Source organism: Aulostomus chinensis, chromosome 1 (genome assembly GCF_037954235.1).
Source record: "Aulostomus chinensis isolate RoL2024-O1b breed Wild chromosome 1, RoL_Achi_v1.0, whole genome shotgun sequence".
NCBI classification, from domain to species: domain Eukaryota; kingdom Metazoa; phylum Chordata; class Actinopteri; order Syngnathiformes; family Aulostomidae; genus Aulostomus; species Aulostomus chinensis.
The window spans coordinates 50,211,178-50,229,740 of record NC_141320.1 but is presented as its reverse complement, the minus strand read 5'-3'; the positions used below and the strand labels follow the sequence as shown (position 1 = coordinate 50,229,740).

Below are 18,563 nucleotides of genomic sequence, written 5' to 3'. Positions count from 1 at the left end.
ATTAGCAATTCTTCCGACATCATTGTCGCATTATTTTGAAGTTCATAGAAACTCTTACTACATGACTGTAAGCATTACTTTGAGGTTATTCGAAACTTTCACAACATTACTTTTAGCATCATTTTTAGTTCATTAGCAATTCTAATGCGGCTCGAGGCCACGCTGGTTCACCGAGCGACAAGGTGAGCCTTGAAAACGGCATCGGTCGAGCTTCCCGGGCTTGGGATATCCGACATCCGGCATCGTTGTGAGAAACAAAGGGGGCTGCGCACGCGGCAGATTGGCACAAGGTAGGAAAGATCAGGCGCTGTGTCGGCCTCCCTGCCTGTCAGTCAGAAGGCTGTGTCCCTGGAGCTCATGTCTGTTCCTAAGCTCAGCGAGTCATACTTACCTGGCAGGGGAGATACCATGATCAGCAAGGTGGTTCTCCCCGGGTGAGGCTCAGCCGTTGCACTGGGGCTGTGCTGACCCTGGTGAATTCCCCAAATGTGGGAATCTCAACTGCATAATTTCTGACAGTGGGGGACTGCGTCCGCGCTCTCCCCTGTGATCGTGTGAAAAAAGGAAAGAAAGAAAGGCCAACCACGGCGGCAACAACAACAACGGTGACCGCCTGTCCCGGCCAGTTGGCGGTCTCCTCTTGTGCTGGCCAGCCTGAGGAGACCGCGGAGGACGTAGCCTCGATGAGCTCCCAGTATCTCTCACACCTTCCAGCCCTAAATGAAGAGGGCAGGGTTTCTGCCACATTTAGTTGAGGGTCATGGTATCTGACAAGCCCTGAGCTCAGGAATATACATCCACGGCTCGTCTTCGCAGTAAGTGGAATGATACCAGAGAATTCATGCGTGGGAGGAGATCAACTTGGAAAACCCCGACTCCAGGATGAGTCGCTGGCTTGTGGCTTTGAACACCGCTTTGTTTTACTTTGAGTCGCCCCACTAGCATAGCAGGGTGAAGGCACCGATTGCCTTTGCTTTGGATAGCAGTGGGGACAACCAGTGTGCCAGATGTAGTGTTTATGGCACTGCATTTTGTGTCGCCACCCAAAATGTTGCAGTTCCTGCCCACAGCCGCGGCCGGGATTGGCTGTACCGGGGGTGCTGGCTCTAACGTCGGGTGGCTGACAGGCATCGCTTCTCGGCCTTTTGGCTAAGATCAAGTGTAGTATTTGTTCTTATCAGTTTAATATCTGGTACGTTCCCTATCCGGGAACCATATATTAAATTGCTTTTTGGAACAGGGAGATGGAACGGGAGCTTGCTCCGTCCTTTCCACGCATCAACCTGGTATTGCAGTGTTTCCAGGAGTGGTGCAATGCCCCGCATTTCTCGTCGGAAATAAAACAAGCCTCCGCCAGGCACTCGCTCACCTGCTCCACCCAAAGCCGGACCAGGGTTCTCCTCCTGCACTGCAGCTTTTCCTCAGCCTGCGGCCGCAATGGCCTTCCAGGAACAGTGCGGGCCCCTCCCCTTTTGTCAGGAGCAAATCCCGTGCTCTTCAGGCCAACTCTCGAGTGCTGCACATGAGGCCGGGGCTGGATTTCCGCCCGCGCTGCCGCTGGGCGTCAAGTTGTGGCTCCGTTTGCACTCCAGATAAGGATGGAGGTCCGCTGACGGCACTGCTCTCGGAGCCTTTCCCAAAAGGCTTTGGAATGCACTCTGAAAGACCTGAACCTTCAATGTGCCTGAGCTTCCCGGGCTTGGGATATCCGACATCCGGCATCGTTGTGAGAAACAAAGGGGGCTGCGCACGCGGCAGATTGGCACAAGGTAGGAAAGATCAGGCGCTGTGTCGGCCTCCCTGCCTGTCAGTCAGAAGGCTGTGTCCCTGGAGCTCATGTCTGTTCCTAAGCTCAGCGAGTCATACTTACCTGGCAGGGGAGATACCATGATCAGCAAGGTGGTTCTCCCCGGGTGAGGCTCAGCCATTGCACTGGGGCTGTGCTGACCCTGGTGAATTCCCCAAATGTGGGAATCTCAACTGCATAATTTCTGACAGTGGGGGACTGCGTCCGCGCTCTCCCCTGTGATCGTGTGAAAAAAGGAAAGAAAGAAAGAAAGGCCGACCACGGCGGCAACAACAACAACGGTGACCGCCTGTCCCGGCCAGTTGGCGGTCTCCTCTTGTGCTGGCCAGCCTGAGGAGACCGCGGAGGACGTAGCCTCGATGAGCTCCCAGTATCTCTCACACCTTCCAGCCCTAAATGAAGAGGGCAGGGTTTCTGCCACATTTAGTTGAGGGTCATGGTATCTGACAAGCCCTGAGCTCAGGACAATACATCCACGGCTCGTCTTCGCAGTAAGTGGAATGATACCAGAGAATTCATGCGTGGGAGGAGATCAACTTGGAAAACCCCGACTCCAGGATGAGTCGCTGGCTTGTGGCTTTGAACACCGCTTTGTTTTACTTTGAGTCGCCCCACTAGCATAGCAGGGTGAAGGCACCGATTGCCTTTGCTTTGGATAGCAGTGGGGACAACCAGTGTGCCAGATGTAGTGTTTATGGCACTGCATTTTGTGTCGCCACCCAAAATGTTGCAGTTCCTGCCCACAGCCGCGGCCGGGATTGGCTGTACCGGGGGTGCTGGCTCTCACGTCGGGTGGCTGACAGGCATCGCTTCTCGGCCTTTTGGCTAAGATCAAGTGTAGTATCTGTTCTTATCAGTTTAATATCTGGTACGTTCCCTATCCGGGAACCATATATTAAATTGCTTTTTGGAACAGGGAGATGGAACGGGAGCTTGCTCCGTCCTTTCCACGCATCAACCTGGTATTGCAGTGTTTCCAGGAGTGGTGCAATGCCCCGCATTTCTCGTCGGAAATAAAACAAGCCTCCGCCAGGCACTCGCTCACCTGCTCCACCCAAAGCCGGACCAGGGTTCTCCTCCTGCACTGCAGCTTTTCCTCAGCCTGCGGCCGCAATGGCCTTCCAGGAACAGTGCGGGCCCCTCCCCTTTTGTCAGGAGCAAATCCCGTGCTCTTCAGGCCAACTCTCGAGTGCTGCACATGAGGCCGGGGCTGGATTTCCGCCCGCGCTGCCGCTGGGCGTCAAGTTGTGGCTCCGTTTGCACTCCAGATAAGGATGGAGGTCCGCTGACGGCACTGCTCTCGGAGCCTTTCCCAAAAGGCTTTGGAATGCACTCTGAAAGACCTGAACCTTCAATGTGCCTGAGCTTCCCGGGCTTGGGATATCCGACATCCGGCATCGTTGTGAGAAACAAAGGGGGCTGCGCACGCGGCAGATTGGCACAAGGTAGGAAAGATCAGGCGCTGTGTCGGCCTCCCTGCCTGTCAGTCAGAAGGCTGTGTCCCTGGAGCTCATGTCTGTTCCTAAGCTCAGCGAGTCATACTTACCTGGCAGGGGAGATACCATGATCAGCAAGGTGGTTCTCCCCGGGTGAGGCTCAGCCATTGCACTGGGGCTGTGCTGACCCTGGTGAATTCCCCAAATGTGGGAATCTCAACTGCATAATTTCTGACAGTGGGGGACTGCGTCCGCGCTCTCCCCTGTGATCGTGTGAAAAAAGGAAAGAAAGAAAGAAAGGCCGACCACGGCGGCAACAACAACAACGGTGACCGCCTGTCCCGGCCAGTTGGCGGTCTCCTCTTGTGCTGGCCAGCCTGAGGAGACCGCGGAGGACGTAGCCTCGATGAGCTCCCAGTATCTCTCACACCTTCCAGCCCTAAATGAAGAGGGCAGGGTTTCTGCCACATTTAGTTGAGGGTCATGGTATCTGACAAGCCCTGAGCTCAGGACAATACATCCACGGCTCGTCTTCGCAGTAAGTGGAATGATACCAGAGAATTCATGCGTGGGAGGAGATCAACTTGGAAAACCCCGACTCCAGGATGAGTCGCTGGCTTGTGGCTTTGAACACCGCTTTGTTTTACTTTGAGTCGCCCCACTAGCATAGCAGGGTGAAGGCACCGATTGCCTTTGCTTTGGATAGCAGTGGGGACAACCAGTGTGCCAGATGTAGTGTTTATGGCACTGCATTTTGTGTCGCCACCCAAAATGTTGCAGTTCCTGCCCACAGCCGCGGCCGGGATTGGCTGTACCGGGGGTGCTGGCTCTCACGTCGGGTGGCTGACAGGCATCGCTTCTCGGCCTTTTGGCTAAGATCAAGTGTAGTATCTGTTCTTATCAGTTTAATATCTGGTACGTTCCCTATCCGGGAACCATATATTAAATTGCTTTTTGGAACAGAGAGATGGAACGGGAGCTTGCTCCGTCCTTTCCACGCATCAACCTGGTATTGCAGTGTTTCCAGGAGTGGTGCAATGCCCCGCCTTTCTCGTCGGAAATAAAACAAGCCTCCGCCAGGCACTCGCTCACCTGCTCCACCCAAAGCCGGACCAGGGTTCTCCTCCTGCACTGCAGCTTTTCCTCAGCCTGCGGCCGCAATGGCCTTCCAGGAACAGTGCGGGCCCCTCCCCTTTTGTCAGGAGCAAATCCCGTGCTCTTCAGGCCAACTCTCGAGTGCTGCACATGAGGCCGGGGCTGGATTTCCGCCTGCGCTGCCGCTGGGCGTCAAGTTGTGGCTCCGTTTGCACTCCAGATAAGGATGGAGGTCCGCTGACGGCACTGCTCTCGGAGCCTTTCCCAAAAGGCTTTGGAATGCACTCTGAAAGACCTGAACCTTCAATGTGCCTGAGCTTCCCGGGCTTGGGATATCCGACATCCGGCATCGTTGTGAGAAACAAAGGGGGCTGCGCACGCGGCAGATTGGCACAAGGTAGGAAAGATCAGGCGCTGTGTCGGCCTCCCTGCCTGTCAGTCAGAAGGCTGTGTCGCTGGAGCTCATGTCTGTTCCTAAGCTCAGCGAGTCATACTTACCTGGCAGGGGAGATACCATGATCAGCAAGGTGGTTCTCCCCGGGTGAGGCTCAGCCATTGCACTGGGGCTGTGCTGACCCTGGTGAATTCCCCAAATGTGGGAATCTCAACTGCATAATTTCTGACAGTGGGGGACTGCGTCCGCGCTCTCCCCTGTGATCGTGTGAAAAAAGGAAAGAAAGAAAGAAAGGCCGACCACGGCGGCAACAACAACAACGGTGACCGCCTGTCCCGGCCAGTTGGCGGTCTCCTCTTGTGCTGGCCAGCCTGAGGAGACCGCGGAGGACGTAGCCTCGATGAGCTCCCAGTATCTCTCACACCTTCCAGCCCTAAATGAAGAGGGCAGGGTTTCTGCCACATATAGTTGAGGGTCATGGTATCTGACAAGCCCTGAGCTCAGGACAATACATCCACGGCTCGTCTTCGCAGTAAGTGGAATGATACCAGAGAATTCATGCGTGGGAGGAGATCAACTTGGAAAACCCCGACTCCAGGATGAGTCGCTGGCTTGTGGCTTTGAACACCGCTTTGTTTTACTTTGAGTCGCCCCACTAGCATAGCAGGGTGAAGGCACCGATTGCCTTTGCTTTGGATAGCAGTGGGGACAACCAGTGTGCCAGATGTAGTGTTTATGGCACTGCATTTTGTGTCGCCACCCAAAATGTTGCAGTTCCTGCCCACAGCCGCGGCCGGGATTGGCTGTACCGGGGGTGCTGGCTCTCACGTCGGGTGGCTGACAGGCATCGCTTCTCGGCCTTTTGGCTAAGATCAAGTGTAGTATCTGTTCTTATCAGTTTAATATCTGGTACGTTCCCTATCCGGGAACCATATATTAAATTGCTTTTTGGAACAGGGAGATGGAACGGGAGCTTGCTCCGTCCTTTCCACGCATCAACCTGGTATTGCAGTGTTTCCAGGAGTGGTGCAATGCCCCGCATTTCTCGTCGGAAATAAAACAAGCCTCCGCCAGGCACTCGCTCACCTGCTCCACCCAAAGCCGGAGCAGGGTTCTCCTCCTGCATGCAGCTTTTCCTCAGCCTGCGGCCGCAATGGCCTTCCAGGAACAGTGCGGGCCCCTCCCCTTTTGTCAGGAGCAAATCCCGTGCTCTTCAGGCCAACTCTCGAGTGCTGCACATGAGGCCGGGGCTGGATTTCCGCCCGCGCTGCCGCTGGGCGTCAAGTTGTGGCTCCGTTTGCACTCCAGATAAGGATGGAGGTCCGCTGACGGCACTGCTCTCGGAGCCTTTCCCAAAAGGCTTTGGAATGCACTCTGAAAGACCTGAACCTTCAATGTGCCTGAGCATCCCGGGCTTGGGATATCCGACATCCGGCATCGTTGTGAGAAACAAAGGGGGCTGCGCACGCGGCAGATTGGCACAAGGTAGGAAAGATCAGGCGCTGTGTCGGCCTCCCTGCCTGTCAGTCAGAAGGCTGTGTCCCTGGAGCTCATGTCTGTTCCTAAGCTCAGCGAGTCATACTTACCTGGCAGGGGAGATACCATGATCAGCAAGGTGGTTCTCCCCGGGTGAGGCTCAGCCATTGCACTGGGACTGTGCTGACCCTGGTGAATTCCCCAAATGTGGGAATCTCAACTGCATAATTTCTGACAGTGGGGGACTGCGTCCGCGCTCTCCCCTGTGATCGTGTGAAAAAAGGAAAGAAAGAAAGAAAGGCCGACCACGGCGGCAACAACAACAACGGTGACCGCCTGTCCCGGCCAGTTGGCGGTCTCCTCTTGTGCTGGCCAGCCTGAGGAGACCGCGGAGGACGTAGCCTCGATGAGCTCCCAGTATCTCTCACACCTTCCAGCCCTAAATGAAGAGGGCAGGGTTTCTGCCACATTTAGTTGAGGGTCATGGTATCTGACAAGCCCTGAGCTCAGGACAATACATCCACGGCTCGTCTTCGCAGTAAGTGGAATGATACCAGAGAATTCATGCGTGGGAGGAGATCAACTTGGAAAACCCCGACTCCAGGATGAGTCGCTGGCTTGTGGCTTTGAACACCGCTTTGTTTTACTTTGAGTCGCCCCACTAGCATAGCAGGGTGAAGGCACCGATTGCCTTTGCTTTGGATAGCAGTGGGGACAACCAGTGTGCCAGATGTAGTGTTTATGGCACTGCATTTTGTGTCGCCACCCAAAATGTTGCAGTTCCTGCCCACAGCCGCGGCCGGGATTGGCTGTACCGGGGGTGCTGGCTCTCACGTCGGGTGGCTGACAGGCATCGCTTCTCGGCCTTTTGGCTAAGATCAAATGTAGTATCTGTTCTTATCAGTTTAATATCTGGTACGTTCCCTATCCGGGAACCATATATTAAATTGCTTTTTGGAACAGGGAGATGGAACGGGAGCTTGCTCCGTCCTTTCCACGCATCAACCTGGTATTGCAGTGTTTCCAGGAGTGGTGCAATGCCCCGCATTTCTCGTCGGAAATAAAACAAGCCTCCGCCAGGCACTCGCTCACCTGCTCCACCCAAAGCTGGAGCAGGGTTCTCCTCCTGCACTGCAGCTTTTCCTCAGCCTGCGGCCGCAATGGCCTTCCAGGAACAGTGCGGGCCCCTCCCCTTTTGTCAGGAGCAAATCCCGTGCTCTTCAGGCCAACTCTCGAGTGCTGCACATGAGGCCGGGGCTGGATTTCCGCCCGCGCTGCCGCTGGGCGTCAAGTTGTGGCTCCGTTTGCACTCCAGATAAGGATGGAGGTCCGCTGACGGCACTGCTCTCGGAGCCTTTCCCAAAAGGCTTTGGAATGCACTCTGAAAGACCTGAACCTTCAATGTGCCTGAGCTTCCCGGGCTTGGGATAATCGACATCCGGCATCGTTGTGAGAAACAAAGGGGGCTGCGCACGCGGCAGATTGGCACAAGGTAGGAAAGATCAGGCGCTGTGTCGGCCTCCCTGCCTGTCAGTCAGAAGGCTGTGTCCCTGGAGCTCATGTCTGTTCCTAAGCTCAGCGAGTCATACTTACCTGGCAGGGGAGATACCATGATCAGCAAGGTGGTTCTCCCCGGGTGAGGCTCAGCCATTGCACTGGGGCTGTGCTGACCCTGGTGAATTCCCCAAATGTGGGAATCTCAACTGCATAATTTCTGACAGTGGGGGACTGCGTCCGCGCTCTCCCCTGTGATCGTGTGAAAAAAGGAAAGAAAGAAAGAAAGGCCGACCACGGCGGCAACAACAACAACGGTGACCGCCTGTCCCGGCCAGTTGGCGGTCTCCTCTTGTGCTGGCCAGCCTGAGGAGACCGCGGAGGACGTAGCCTCGATGAGCTCCCAGTATCTCTCACACCTTCCAGCCCTAAATGAAGAGGGCAGGGTTTCTGCCACATTTAGTTGAGGGTCATGGTATCTGACAAGCCCTGAGCTCAGGACAATACATCCACGGCTCGTCTTCGCAGTAAGTGGAATGATACCAGAGAATTCATGCGTGGGAGGAGATCAACTTGGAAAACCCCGACTCCAGGATGAGTCGCTGGCTTGTGGCTTTGAACACCGCTTTGTTTTACTTTGAGTCGCCCCACTAGCATAGCAGGGTGAAGGCACCGATTGCCTTTGCTTTGGATAGCAGTGGGGACAACCAGTGTGCCAGATGTAGTGTTTATGGCACTGCATTTTGTGTCGCCACCCAAAATGTTGCAGTTCCTGCCCACAGCCGCGGCCGGGATTGGCTGTACCGGGGGTGCTGGCTCTCACGTCGGGTGGCTGAGAGGCATCGCTTCTCGGCCTTTTGGCTAAGATCAAGTGTAGTATCTGTTCTTATCAGTTTAATATCTGGTACGTTCCCTATCCGGGAACCATATATTAAATTGCTTTTTGGAACAGGGAGATGGAACGGGAGCTTGCTCCGTCCTTTCCACGCATCAACCTGGTATTGCAGTGTTTCCAGGAGTGGTGCAATGCCCCGCATTTCTCGTCGGAAATAAAACAAGCCTCCGCCAGGCACTCGCTCACCTGCTCCACCCAAAGCCGGACCAGGGTTCTCCTCCTGCACTGCAGCTTTTCCTCAGCCTGCGGCCGCAATGGCCTTCCAGGAACAGTGCGGGCCCCTCCCCTTTTGTCAGGAGCAAATCCCGTGCTCTTCAGGCCAACTCTCGAGTGCTGCACATGAGGCCGGGGCTGGATTTCCGCCCGCGCTGCCGCTGGGCGTCAAGTTGTGGCTCCGTTTGCACTCCAGATAAGGATGGAGGTCCGCTGACGGCACTGCTCTCTGAGCCTTTCCCAAAAGGCTTTGGAATGCACTCTGAAAGACCTGAACCTTCAATGTGCCTGAGCTTCCCGGGCTTGGGATAATCGACATCCGGCATCGTTGTGAGAAACAAAGGGGGCTGCGCACGCGGCAGATTGGCACAAGGTAGGAAAGATCAGGCGCTGTGTCGGCCTCCCTGCCTGTCAGTCAGAAGGCTGTGTCCCTGGAGCTCATGTCTGTTCCTAAGCTCAGCGAGTCATACTTACCTGGCAGGGGAGATACCATGATCAGCAAGGTGGTTCTCCCCGGGTGAGGCTCAGCCATTGCACTGGGGCTGTGCTGACCCTGGTGAATTCCCCAAATGTGGGAATCTCAACTGCATAATTTCTGACAGTGGGGGACTGCGTCCGCGCTCTCCCCTGTGATCGTGTGAAAAAAGGAAAGAAAGAAAGAAAGGCCGACCACGGCGGCAACAACAACAACGGTGACCGCCTGTCCCGGCCAGTTGGCGGTCTCCACTTGTGCTGGCCAGCCTAGGGAGACCGCGGAGGACGTAGCCTCGATGAGCTCCCAGTATCTCTCACACCTTCCAGCCCTAAATGAAGAGGGCAGGGTTTCTGCCACATTTAGTTGAGGGTCATGGTATCTGACAAGCCCTGAGCTCAGGACAATACATCCACGGCTCGTCTTCGCAGTAAGTGGAATGATACCAGAGAATTCATGCGTGGGAGGAGATCAACTTGGAAAACCCCGACTCCAGGATGAGTCGCTGGCTTGTGGCTTTGAACACCGCTTTGTTTTACTTTGAGTCGCCCCACTAGCATAGCAGGGTGAAGGCACCGATTGCCTTTGCTTTGGATAGCAGTGGGGACAACCAGTGTGCCAGATGTAGTGTTTATGGCACTGCATTTTGTGTCGCCACCCAAAATGTTGCAGTTCCTGCCCACAGCCGCGGCCGGGATTGGCTGTACCGGGGGTGCTGGCTCTCACGTCGGGTGGCTGAGAGGCATCGCTTCTCGGCCTTTTGGCTAAGATCAAGTGTAGTATCTGTTCTTATCAGTTTAATATCTGGTACGTTCCCTATCCGGGAACCATATATTAAATTGCTTTTTGGAACAGGGAGATGGAACGGGAGCTTGCTCCGTCCTTTCCACGCATCAACCTGGTATTGCAGTGTTTCCAGGAGTGGTGCAATGCCCCGCATTTCTCGTCGGAAATAAAACAAGCCTCCGCCAGGCACTCGCTCACCTGCTCCACCCAAAGCCGGACCAGGGTTCTCCTCCTGCACTGCAGCTTTTCCTCAGCCTGCGGCCGCAATGGCCTTCCAGGAACAGTGCGGGCCCCTCCCCTTTTGTCAGGAGCAAATCCCGTGCTCTTCAGGCCAACTCTCGAGTGCTGCACATGAGGCCGGGGCTGGATTTCCGCCCGCGCTGCCGCTGGGCGTCAAGTTGTGGCTCCGTTTGCACTCCAGATAAGGATGGAGGTCCGCTGACGGCACTGCTCTCGGAGCCTTTCCCAAAAGGCTTTGGAATGCACTCTGAAAGACCTGAACCTTCAATGTGCCTGAGCTTCCCGGGCTTGGGATATCCGACATCCGGCATCGTTGTGAGAAACAAAGGGGGCTGCGCACGCGGCAGATTGGCACAAGGTAGGAAAGATCAGGCGCTGTGTCGGCCTCCCTGCCTGTCAGTCAGAAGGCTGTGTCCCTGGAGCTCATGTCTGTTCCTAAGCTCAGCGAGTCATACTTACCTGGCAGGGGAGATACCATGATCAGCAAGGTGGTTCTCCCCGGGTGAGGCTCAGCCATTGCACTGGGGCTGTGCTGACCCTGGTGAATTCCCCAAATGTGGGAATCTCAACTGCATAATTTCTGACAGTGGGGGACTGCGTCCGCGCTCTCCCCTGTGATCGTGTGAAAAAAGGAAAGAAAGAAAGAAAGGCCGACCACGGCGGCAACAACAACAACGGTGACCGCCTGTCCCGGCCAGTTGGCGGTCTCCTCTTGTGCTGGCCAGCCTGAGGAGACCGCGGAGGACGTAGCCTCGATGAGCTCCCAGTATCTCTCACACCTTCCAGCCCTAAATGAAGAGGGCAGGGTTTCTGCCACATTTAGTTGAGGGTCATGGTATCTGACAAGCCCTGAGCTCAGGACAATACATCCACGGCTCGTCTTCGCAGTAAGTGGAATGATACCAGAGAATTCATGCGTGGGAGGAGATCAACTTGGAAAACCCCGACTCCAGGATGAGTCGCTGGCTTGTGGCTTTGAACACCGCTTTGTTTTACTTTGAGTCGCCCCACTAGCATAGCAGGGTGAAGGCACCGATTGCCTTTGCTTTGGATAGCAGTGGGGACAACCAGTGTGCCAGATGTAGTGTTTATGGCACTGCATTTTGTGTCGCCACCCAAAATGTTGCAGTTCCTGCCCACAGCCGCGGCCGGGATTGGCTGTACCGGGGGTGCTGGCTCTCACGTCGGGTGGCTGACAGGCATCGCTTCTCGGCCTTTTGGCTAAGATCAAGTGTAGTATCTGTTCTTATCAGTTTAATATCTGGTACGTTCCCTATCCGGGAACCATATATTAAATTGCTTTTTGGAACAGAGAGATGGAACGGTAGCTTGCTCCGTCCTTTCCACGCATCAACCTGGTATTGCAGTGTTTCCAGGAGTGGTGCAATGCCCCGCATTTCTCGTCGGAAATAAAACAAGCCTCCGCCAGGCACTCGCTCACCTGCTCCACCCAAAGCTGGACCAGGGTTCTCCTCCTGCACTGCAGCTTTTCCTCAGCCTGCGGCCGCAATGGCCTTCCAGGAACAGTGCGGGCCCCTCCCCTTTTGTCAGGAGCAAATCCCGTGCTCTTCAGGCCAACTCTCGAGTGCTGCACATGAGGCCCGGGCTGGATTTCCGCCCGCGCTGCCGCTGGGCGTCAAGTTGTGGCTCCGTTTGCACTCCAGATAAGGATGGAGGTCCGCTGACGGCACTGCTCTCGGAGCCTTTCCCAAAAGGCTTTGGAATGCACTCTGAAAGACCTGAACCTTCAATGTGCCTGAGCTTCCCGGGCTTGGGATATCCGACATCCGGCATCGTTGTGAGAAACAAAGGGGGCTGCGCACGCGGCAGATTGGCACAAGGTAGGAAAGATCAGGCGCTGTGTCGGCCTCCCTGCCTGTCAGTCAGAAGGCTGTGTCCCTGGAGCTCATGTCTGTTCCTAAGCTCAGCGAGTCATACTTACCTGGCAGGGGAGATACCATGATCAGCAAGGTGGTTCTCCCCGGGTGAGGCTCAGCCATTGCACTGGGGCTGTGCTGACCCTGGTGAATTCCCCAAATGTGGGAATCTCAACTGCATAATTTCTGACAGTGGGGGACTGCGTCCGCGCTCTCCCCTGTGATCGTGTGAAAAAAGGAAAGAAAGAAAGAAAGGCCGACCACGGCGGCAACAACAACAACGGTGACCGCCTGTCCCGGCCAGTTGGCGGTCTCCTCTTGTGCTGGCCAGCCTGAGGAGACCGCGGAGGACGTAGCCTCGATGAGCTCCCAGTATCTCTCACACCTTCCAGCCCTAAATGAAGAGGGCAGGGTTTCTGCCACATATAGTTGAGGGTCATGGTATCTGACAAGCCCTGAGCTCAGGACAATACATCCACGGCTCGTCTTCGCAGTAAGTGGAATGATACCAGAGAATTCATGCGTGGGAGGAGATCAACTTGGAAAACCCCGACTCCAGGATGAGTCGCTGGCTTGTGGCTTTGAACACCGCTTTGTTTTACTTTGAGTCGCCCCACTAGCATAGCAGGGTGAAGGCACCGATTGCCTTTGCTTTGGATAGCAGTGGGGACAACCAGTGTGCCAGATGTAGTGTTTATGGCACTGCATTTTGTGTCGCCACCCAAAATGTTGCAGTTCCTGCCCACAGCCGCGGCCGGGATTGGCTGTACCGGGGGTGCTGGCTCTCACGTCGGGTGGCTGACAGGCATCGCTTCTCGGCCTTTTGGCTAAGATCAAGTGTAGTATCTGTTCTTATCAGTTTAATATCTGGTACGTTCCCTATCCGGGAACCATATATTAAATTGCTTTTTGGAACAGGGAGATGGAACGGGAGCTTGCTCCGTCCTTTCCACGCATCAACCTGGTATTGCAGTGTTTCCAGGAGTGGTGCAATGCCCCGCATTTCTCGTCGGAAATAAAACAAGCCTCCGCCAGGCACTCGCTCACCTGCTCCACCCAAAGCCGGACCAGGGTTCTCCTCCTGCACTGCAGCTTTTCCTCAGCCTGCGGCCGCAATGGCCTTCCAGGAACAGTGCGGGCCCCTCCCCTTTTGTCAGGAGCAAATCCCGTGCTCTTCAGGCCAACTCTCGAGTGCTGCACATGAGGCCGGGGCTGGATTTCCGCCCGCGCTGCCGCTGGGCGTCAAGTTGTGGCTCCGTTTGCACTCCAGATAAGGATGGAGGTCCGCTGACGGCACTGCTCTCGGAGCCTTTCCCAAAAGGCTTTGGAATGCACTCTGAAAGACCTGAACCTTCAATGTGCCTGAGCATCCCGGGCTTGGGATATCCGACATCCGGCATCGTTGTGAGAAACAAAGGGGGCTGCGCACGCGGCAGATTGGCACAAGGTAGGAAAGATCAGGCGCTGTGTCGGCCTCCCTGCCTGTCAGTCAGAAGGCTGTGTCGCTGGAGCTCATGTCTGTTCCTAAGCTCAGCGAGTCATACTTACCTGGCAGGGGAGATACCATGATCAGCAAGGTGGTTCTCCCCGGGTGAGGCTCAGCCATTGCACTGGGGCTGTGCTGACCCTGGTGAATTCCCCAAATGTGGGAATCTCAACTGCATAATTTCTGACAGTGGGGGACTGCGTCCGCGCTCTCCCCTGTGATCGTGTGAAAAAAGGAAAGAAAGAAAGAAAGGCCGACCACGGCGGCAACAACAACAACGGTGACCGCCTTTCCTGGCCAGTTGGCGGTCTCCTCTTGTGCTGGCCAGCCTGAGGAGACCGCGGAGGACGTAGCCTCGATGAGCTCCCAGTATCTCTCACACCTTCCAGCCCTAAATGAAGAGGGCAGGGTTTCTGCCACATTTAGTTGAGGGTCATGGTATCTGACAAGCCCTGAGCTCAGGACAATACATCCACGGCTCGTCTTCGCAGTAAGTGGAATGATACCAGAGAATTCATGCGTGGGAGGAGATCAACTTGGAAAACCCCGACTCCAGGATGAGTCGCTGGCTTGTGGCTTTGAACACCGCTTTGTTTTACTTTGAGTCGCCCCACTAGCATAGCAGGGTGAAGGCACCGATTGCCTTTGCTTTGGATAGCAGTGGGGACAACCAGTGTGCCAGATGTAGTGTTTATGGCACTGCATTTTGTGTCGCCACCCAAAATGTTGCAGTTCCTGCCCACAGCCGCGGCCGGGATTGGCTGTACCGGGGGTGCTGGCTCTCACGTCGGGTGGCTGACAGGCATCGCTTCTCGGCCTTTTGGCTAAGATCAAGTGTAGTATCTGTTCTTATCATTTTAATATCTGGTACGTTCCCTATCCGGGAACCATATATTAAATTGCTTTTTGGAACAGGGAGATGGAACGGGAGCTTGCTCCGTCCTTTCCACGCATCAACCTGGTATTGCAGTGTTTCCAGGAGTGGTGCAATGCCCCGCATTTCTCGTCGGAAAGAAAACAAGCCTCCGCCAGGCACTCGCTCACCTGCTCCACCCAAAGCCGGACCAGGGTTCTCCTCCTGCACTGCAGCTTTTCCTCAGCCTGCGGCCGCAATAGCCTTCCAGGAACAGTGCGGGCCCCTCCCCTTTTGTCAGGAGCAAATCCCGTGCTCTTCAGGCCAACTCTCGAGTGCTGCACATGAGGCCGGGGCTGGATTTCCGCCCGCGCTGCCGCTGGGCGTCAAGTTGTGGCTCCGTTTGCACTCCAGATAAGGATGGAGGTCCGCTGACGGCACTGCTCTCTGAGCCTTTCCCAAAAGGCTTTGGAATGCACTCTGAAAGACCTGAACCTTCAATGTGCCTGAGCTTCCCGGGCTTGGGATAATCGACATCCGGCATTGTTGTGAGAAACAAAGGGGGCTGCGCACGCGGCAGATTGGCACAAGGTAGGAAAGATCAGGCGCTGTGTCGGCCTCCCTGCCTGTCAGTCAGAAGGCTGTGTCCCTGGAGCTCATGTCTGTTCCTAAGCTCAGCGAGTCATACTTACCCGGCAGGGGAGATACCATGATCAGCAAGGTGGTTCTCCCCGGGTGATGCTCAGCCATTGCACTGGGGCTGTGCTGACCCTGGTGAATTCCCCAAATGTGGGAATCTCAACTGCATAATTTCTGACAGTGGGGGACTGCGTCCGCGCTCTCCCCTGTGATCGTGTGAAAAAAGGAAAGAAAGAAAGAAAGGCCGACCACGGCGGCAACAACAACAACGGTGACCGCCTTTCCTGGCCAGTTGGCGGTCTCCTCTTGTGCTGGCCAGCCTGAGGAGACCGCGGAGGACGTAGCCTCGATGAGCTCCCAGTATCTCTCACACCTTCCAGCCCTAAATGAAGAGGGCAGGGTTTCTGCCACATTTAGTTGAGGGTCATGGTATCTGACAAGCCCTGGGCTCAGGACAATACATCCACGGCTCGTCTTCGCAGTAAGTGGAAGGATACCAGAGAGAATTCATGCATGGGAGGAGATCAACTTGGAAAACCCTGACTCTCATCTCAGATCATTAGCAATTCTTCTTACATCACTGTCGCATTATTTTTAGTTTCATAGCAACTCTTACTACATTACTGTGTCATTATTTTAAGGTTTTTAGCAACTCTTCATAAATTACTGTCAGCATCACTTTGAGTTTATTAGCAACTATCACTACATTACTGTCAGCATCATTCTTGAATTCATTAGCAATTCTTCCGGCATCACTGTAGCATCATTTTGAGATCATTAGCAATTCTTACGACATCACCGTAGTATAATTTTGAGGTTAGTAGCAACTCTTACTACATGACTGTCAGCTTCACTTTGAGGTTGTTCAAAACACTTACTACGTTACTGTAAGCATAACTGAGTTTATTAGCAACTATCACTACATGACTGTCAGCATCACTTTGAGTTCATTAACGATTCTTCCGACATCACTGTAGCATTATTTTGAGGTTATTAGCAACTCTTACTACATTACTCTCAGCATCATTTTTAGGTTACTCGCAACTCTAACCAGGTGACTGTCAGCATCACTTTGAGGTTATTCGAAACTTTCACTACATCACTGTCGCATCATTTTGAGATCATTAGCAATTCTTCTGACATCACTGTCGCATTATTTTGAGGTTCGTAGCAACTCTTACTGCATGACTGTCAGCATCACTTTGAGGTTATTCGAAACTTTCACGACATTACAGTTAGCATCATTTTGAGTTCCTTAGCAGTTCTTCCGACATCACTGTCGCATTATTTTGAGGTTCGTAGCAACTCTTACTACATGACTGTCAGCATCACTTTGAGGTAGTTCGAAACACTTACGACATTACTGTAAGCATCACTGAGTTTATTAGCAACTATCGCTACATTACTGTTGGCATTATTTTGAGTTCATTAGCAATTCTTACTACATGACCGTCACATCATTTTGATATCATTAGCAATTCTTACAACATCACTGTAGCATCAGTTTGAGATCATTAGCAGCTCTTACTAGATTTCCGTCAGCATCATTTTGAGTTTATTAGCAATTCTTCCGACATCGCTGTCGCATTATTTTGAGTTTTGTAGCAACTCTTACTATATGACTGTCAGCATCACTTTGAGGCCATTCGAAACTTTCATTCCATTACAGTTAGCATCATTTTGAGTTCATTAGCAATTCTTGCTACATCACTGTCGCATCATTTTGAGACCATTAGCAATTCTTCCAACATCACTGTCGCATTATTTTGAGGTTCGTAGCAACTCTGACTACATGACTGTCAGCATCACTTTGAGGTAGTTCGAAACACTTACTACATTACTGTAAGCATCATTTTGAGTGTATTAGCAATTCTTATGACAACAGTGTAGCATAATTTTAACGTTAGTTTCAACTCTTCCTACATTACCGTCAGCATCATTTTTAGTTTTTTAGCATCTCTTACTACATCACTGTAGCATCATTTTGAGTTCATTAGCAACTCTTCCGACATCACTGTCGCATTATTTTGAGTTTAGTAGCAACTCTTACTACATGACTGTCAGCATCATTTTGAGGGAGTTTGAAACTCTTACTACATTATTGTAAGTATCACTGAGTTTATTAGCAACTATCACTACGTTACTGTTAGCATCATTTTGAGTTCATAAGAAATTTTTCTGAAATCACTGTCGCATTATTTTGAGGTTATTAGCAACTCTTAATACATTACTGTCCGCATCATTTTTAGGTTACTCGAAACTCTAACCACATGACTGTCAGCATCACTTTGAGGTTATTCGAAAGTTTCACTCCATTACTGTTAGCATCATTTTGAGTTCACTAGCAATTCTTACTACATCACTGTCGCATCATTTTCAGATCATTAACAATTCTTCTGACATCACTGTCACATTATTTTGAGGTTCGTAGCAACTCTTACTACATGACTGTCAGCATCACTTTGAGGTTATTCGAAACACTTACTACATTACTGTAAGCATCACTGACTTGATTAGCAACTATCACTACATTACTTTTAGCATCATTTTGAGTTCATTAGCAATTCTTCCGACATAACTGTCGCAATATTTTGAGGTTCGTAGCAACTTTTACAACATTACTGTCGCATTATTTTGAGGTTCGTAGCAACTCTTACTACATGACTGTCAGCATCACTTTGAGGTTGTTCGAAACACTTAATACAATACTGTCAGCATCACTGAGTTGATTAGCAACTATCACTTCATTACTGTTCGCATCGTTTTGAGTTCATTAGCAGTTCTTCCGACATCACTGTCGCAATATTTTGAGGTTCGTATTAACTTTTACTACATGACTGTCGCAATATTTTGAGGTTCGTAGCAACTTTTACTACATTATTGTTGCATTATTTTGAGGTTCGTAGCAACTTTTACTACATTATTGTCAGCATCACTTTGAGTTTTTTAGCAACTATCACTACATTACTGTTAGCATCATTTTGAGTTGTTGAGCAATTCTCACGACATCACTGTAGCATTAAATTGAGTTCATTAGCAACTCTTACTAAATTACTGTCAGCATAACTTTGAGGTGGTTAGAAACTCTTTCTACATTACTTCAAGCATCACTGAGTTTCTTAGCAACTATCACTACATTACTGTTAGCATCATTTTGAGTTCATTAGCAATTCTTCCGACATCACTGTCGCAATATTTTGAGGTTCGTAGCAACTTTTACTACATTACTGTCGCATTATTTTGAGGTTCGTAGCAACACTTACTACATGACTGTCAGCATCACTTTGAGGTTATTCGAAAGTTTCACTCCATTACTGTTAGCATCATCTTGAGTTCATTAGCAATTCTTCCGACATCACTGTCGCAATATTTTGAGGTTCGTAGCAACTTTTACTACATT

General features: G+C 52.4%; 21 non-coding genes across 21 annotated transcripts; all 21 read left to right on the top strand.

Moving 5' to 3' along the window:
- Positions 1–383: 383 nt before the first annotated feature.
- LOC147272098 (U1 spliceosomal RNA) lies at positions 384–547 on the top strand. The gene has a single exon (XR_015116817.1). It is a non-coding gene; the product is annotated as a U1 spliceosomal RNA (small nuclear RNA).
- Positions 548–1,129: 582 nt separating this feature from the next.
- LOC147272097 (U2 spliceosomal RNA) lies at positions 1,130–1,320 on the top strand. The gene has a single exon (XR_015117389.1). It is a non-coding gene; the product is annotated as a U2 spliceosomal RNA (small nuclear RNA).
- A 542-nt stretch (positions 1,321–1,862) lies between these two features.
- LOC147272096 (U1 spliceosomal RNA) lies at positions 1,863–2,026 on the top strand. The gene has a single exon (XR_015116672.1). It is a non-coding gene; the product is annotated as a U1 spliceosomal RNA (small nuclear RNA).
- Positions 2,027–2,612: 586 nt separating this feature from the next.
- Positions 2,613–2,803, top strand: LOC147272095 (U2 spliceosomal RNA). The gene has a single exon (XR_015117176.1). It is a non-coding gene; the product is annotated as a U2 spliceosomal RNA (small nuclear RNA).
- Positions 2,804–3,345: 542 nt separating this feature from the next.
- LOC147272094 (U1 spliceosomal RNA) lies at positions 3,346–3,509 on the top strand. Its single transcript, XR_015116670.1, has one exon. It is a non-coding gene; the product is annotated as a U1 spliceosomal RNA (small nuclear RNA).
- Positions 3,510–4,095: 586 nt separating this feature from the next.
- Positions 4,096–4,286, top strand: LOC147272093 (U2 spliceosomal RNA). The gene has a single exon (XR_015117445.1). It is a non-coding gene; the product is annotated as a U2 spliceosomal RNA (small nuclear RNA).
- A 542-nt stretch (positions 4,287–4,828) lies between these two features.
- On the top strand, positions 4,829–4,992 carry LOC147272092 (U1 spliceosomal RNA). Its single transcript, XR_015116665.1, has one exon. It is a non-coding gene; the product is annotated as a U1 spliceosomal RNA (small nuclear RNA).
- Positions 4,993–5,578: 586 nt separating this feature from the next.
- LOC147272091 (U2 spliceosomal RNA) lies at positions 5,579–5,769 on the top strand. The gene has a single exon (XR_015117175.1). It is a non-coding gene; the product is annotated as a U2 spliceosomal RNA (small nuclear RNA).
- Positions 5,770–6,310: 541 nt separating this feature from the next.
- Positions 6,311–6,474, top strand: LOC147272090 (U1 spliceosomal RNA). The gene has a single exon (XR_015116823.1). It is a non-coding gene; the product is annotated as a U1 spliceosomal RNA (small nuclear RNA).
- A 586-nt stretch (positions 6,475–7,060) lies between these two features.
- LOC147272089 (U2 spliceosomal RNA) lies at positions 7,061–7,251 on the top strand. Its single transcript, XR_015117394.1, has one exon. It is a non-coding gene; the product is annotated as a U2 spliceosomal RNA (small nuclear RNA).
- Positions 7,252–7,793: 542 nt separating this feature from the next.
- On the top strand, positions 7,794–7,957 carry LOC147272088 (U1 spliceosomal RNA). The gene has a single exon (XR_015116662.1). It is a non-coding gene; the product is annotated as a U1 spliceosomal RNA (small nuclear RNA).
- A 586-nt stretch (positions 7,958–8,543) lies between these two features.
- Positions 8,544–8,734, top strand: LOC147272087 (U2 spliceosomal RNA). Its single transcript, XR_015117172.1, has one exon. It is a non-coding gene; the product is annotated as a U2 spliceosomal RNA (small nuclear RNA).
- A 542-nt stretch (positions 8,735–9,276) lies between these two features.
- LOC147272086 (U1 spliceosomal RNA) lies at positions 9,277–9,440 on the top strand. Its single transcript, XR_015116661.1, has one exon. It is a non-coding gene; the product is annotated as a U1 spliceosomal RNA (small nuclear RNA).
- A 586-nt stretch (positions 9,441–10,026) lies between these two features.
- LOC147272085 (U2 spliceosomal RNA) lies at positions 10,027–10,217 on the top strand. The gene has a single exon (XR_015117170.1). It is a non-coding gene; the product is annotated as a U2 spliceosomal RNA (small nuclear RNA).
- A 542-nt stretch (positions 10,218–10,759) lies between these two features.
- On the top strand, positions 10,760–10,923 carry LOC147272084 (U1 spliceosomal RNA). Its single transcript, XR_015116659.1, has one exon. It is a non-coding gene; the product is annotated as a U1 spliceosomal RNA (small nuclear RNA).
- Positions 10,924–11,509: 586 nt separating this feature from the next.
- On the top strand, positions 11,510–11,700 carry LOC147272083 (U2 spliceosomal RNA). Its single transcript, XR_015116429.1, has one exon. It is a non-coding gene; the product is annotated as a U2 spliceosomal RNA (small nuclear RNA).
- Positions 11,701–12,242: 542 nt separating this feature from the next.
- On the top strand, positions 12,243–12,406 carry LOC147272082 (U1 spliceosomal RNA). Its single transcript, XR_015116658.1, has one exon. It is a non-coding gene; the product is annotated as a U1 spliceosomal RNA (small nuclear RNA).
- Positions 12,407–12,992: 586 nt separating this feature from the next.
- On the top strand, positions 12,993–13,183 carry LOC147272081 (U2 spliceosomal RNA). Its single transcript, XR_015117169.1, has one exon. It is a non-coding gene; the product is annotated as a U2 spliceosomal RNA (small nuclear RNA).
- Positions 13,184–13,725: 542 nt separating this feature from the next.
- LOC147272080 (U1 spliceosomal RNA) lies at positions 13,726–13,889 on the top strand. Its single transcript, XR_015116656.1, has one exon. It is a non-coding gene; the product is annotated as a U1 spliceosomal RNA (small nuclear RNA).
- A 586-nt stretch (positions 13,890–14,475) lies between these two features.
- Positions 14,476–14,666, top strand: LOC147272079 (U2 spliceosomal RNA). The gene has a single exon (XR_015116398.1). It is a non-coding gene; the product is annotated as a U2 spliceosomal RNA (small nuclear RNA).
- A 542-nt stretch (positions 14,667–15,208) lies between these two features.
- On the top strand, positions 15,209–15,372 carry LOC147272078 (U1 spliceosomal RNA). The gene has a single exon (XR_015116942.1). It is a non-coding gene; the product is annotated as a U1 spliceosomal RNA (small nuclear RNA).
- The last annotated feature ends 3,191 nt before the right edge of the window (positions 15,373–18,563 follow it).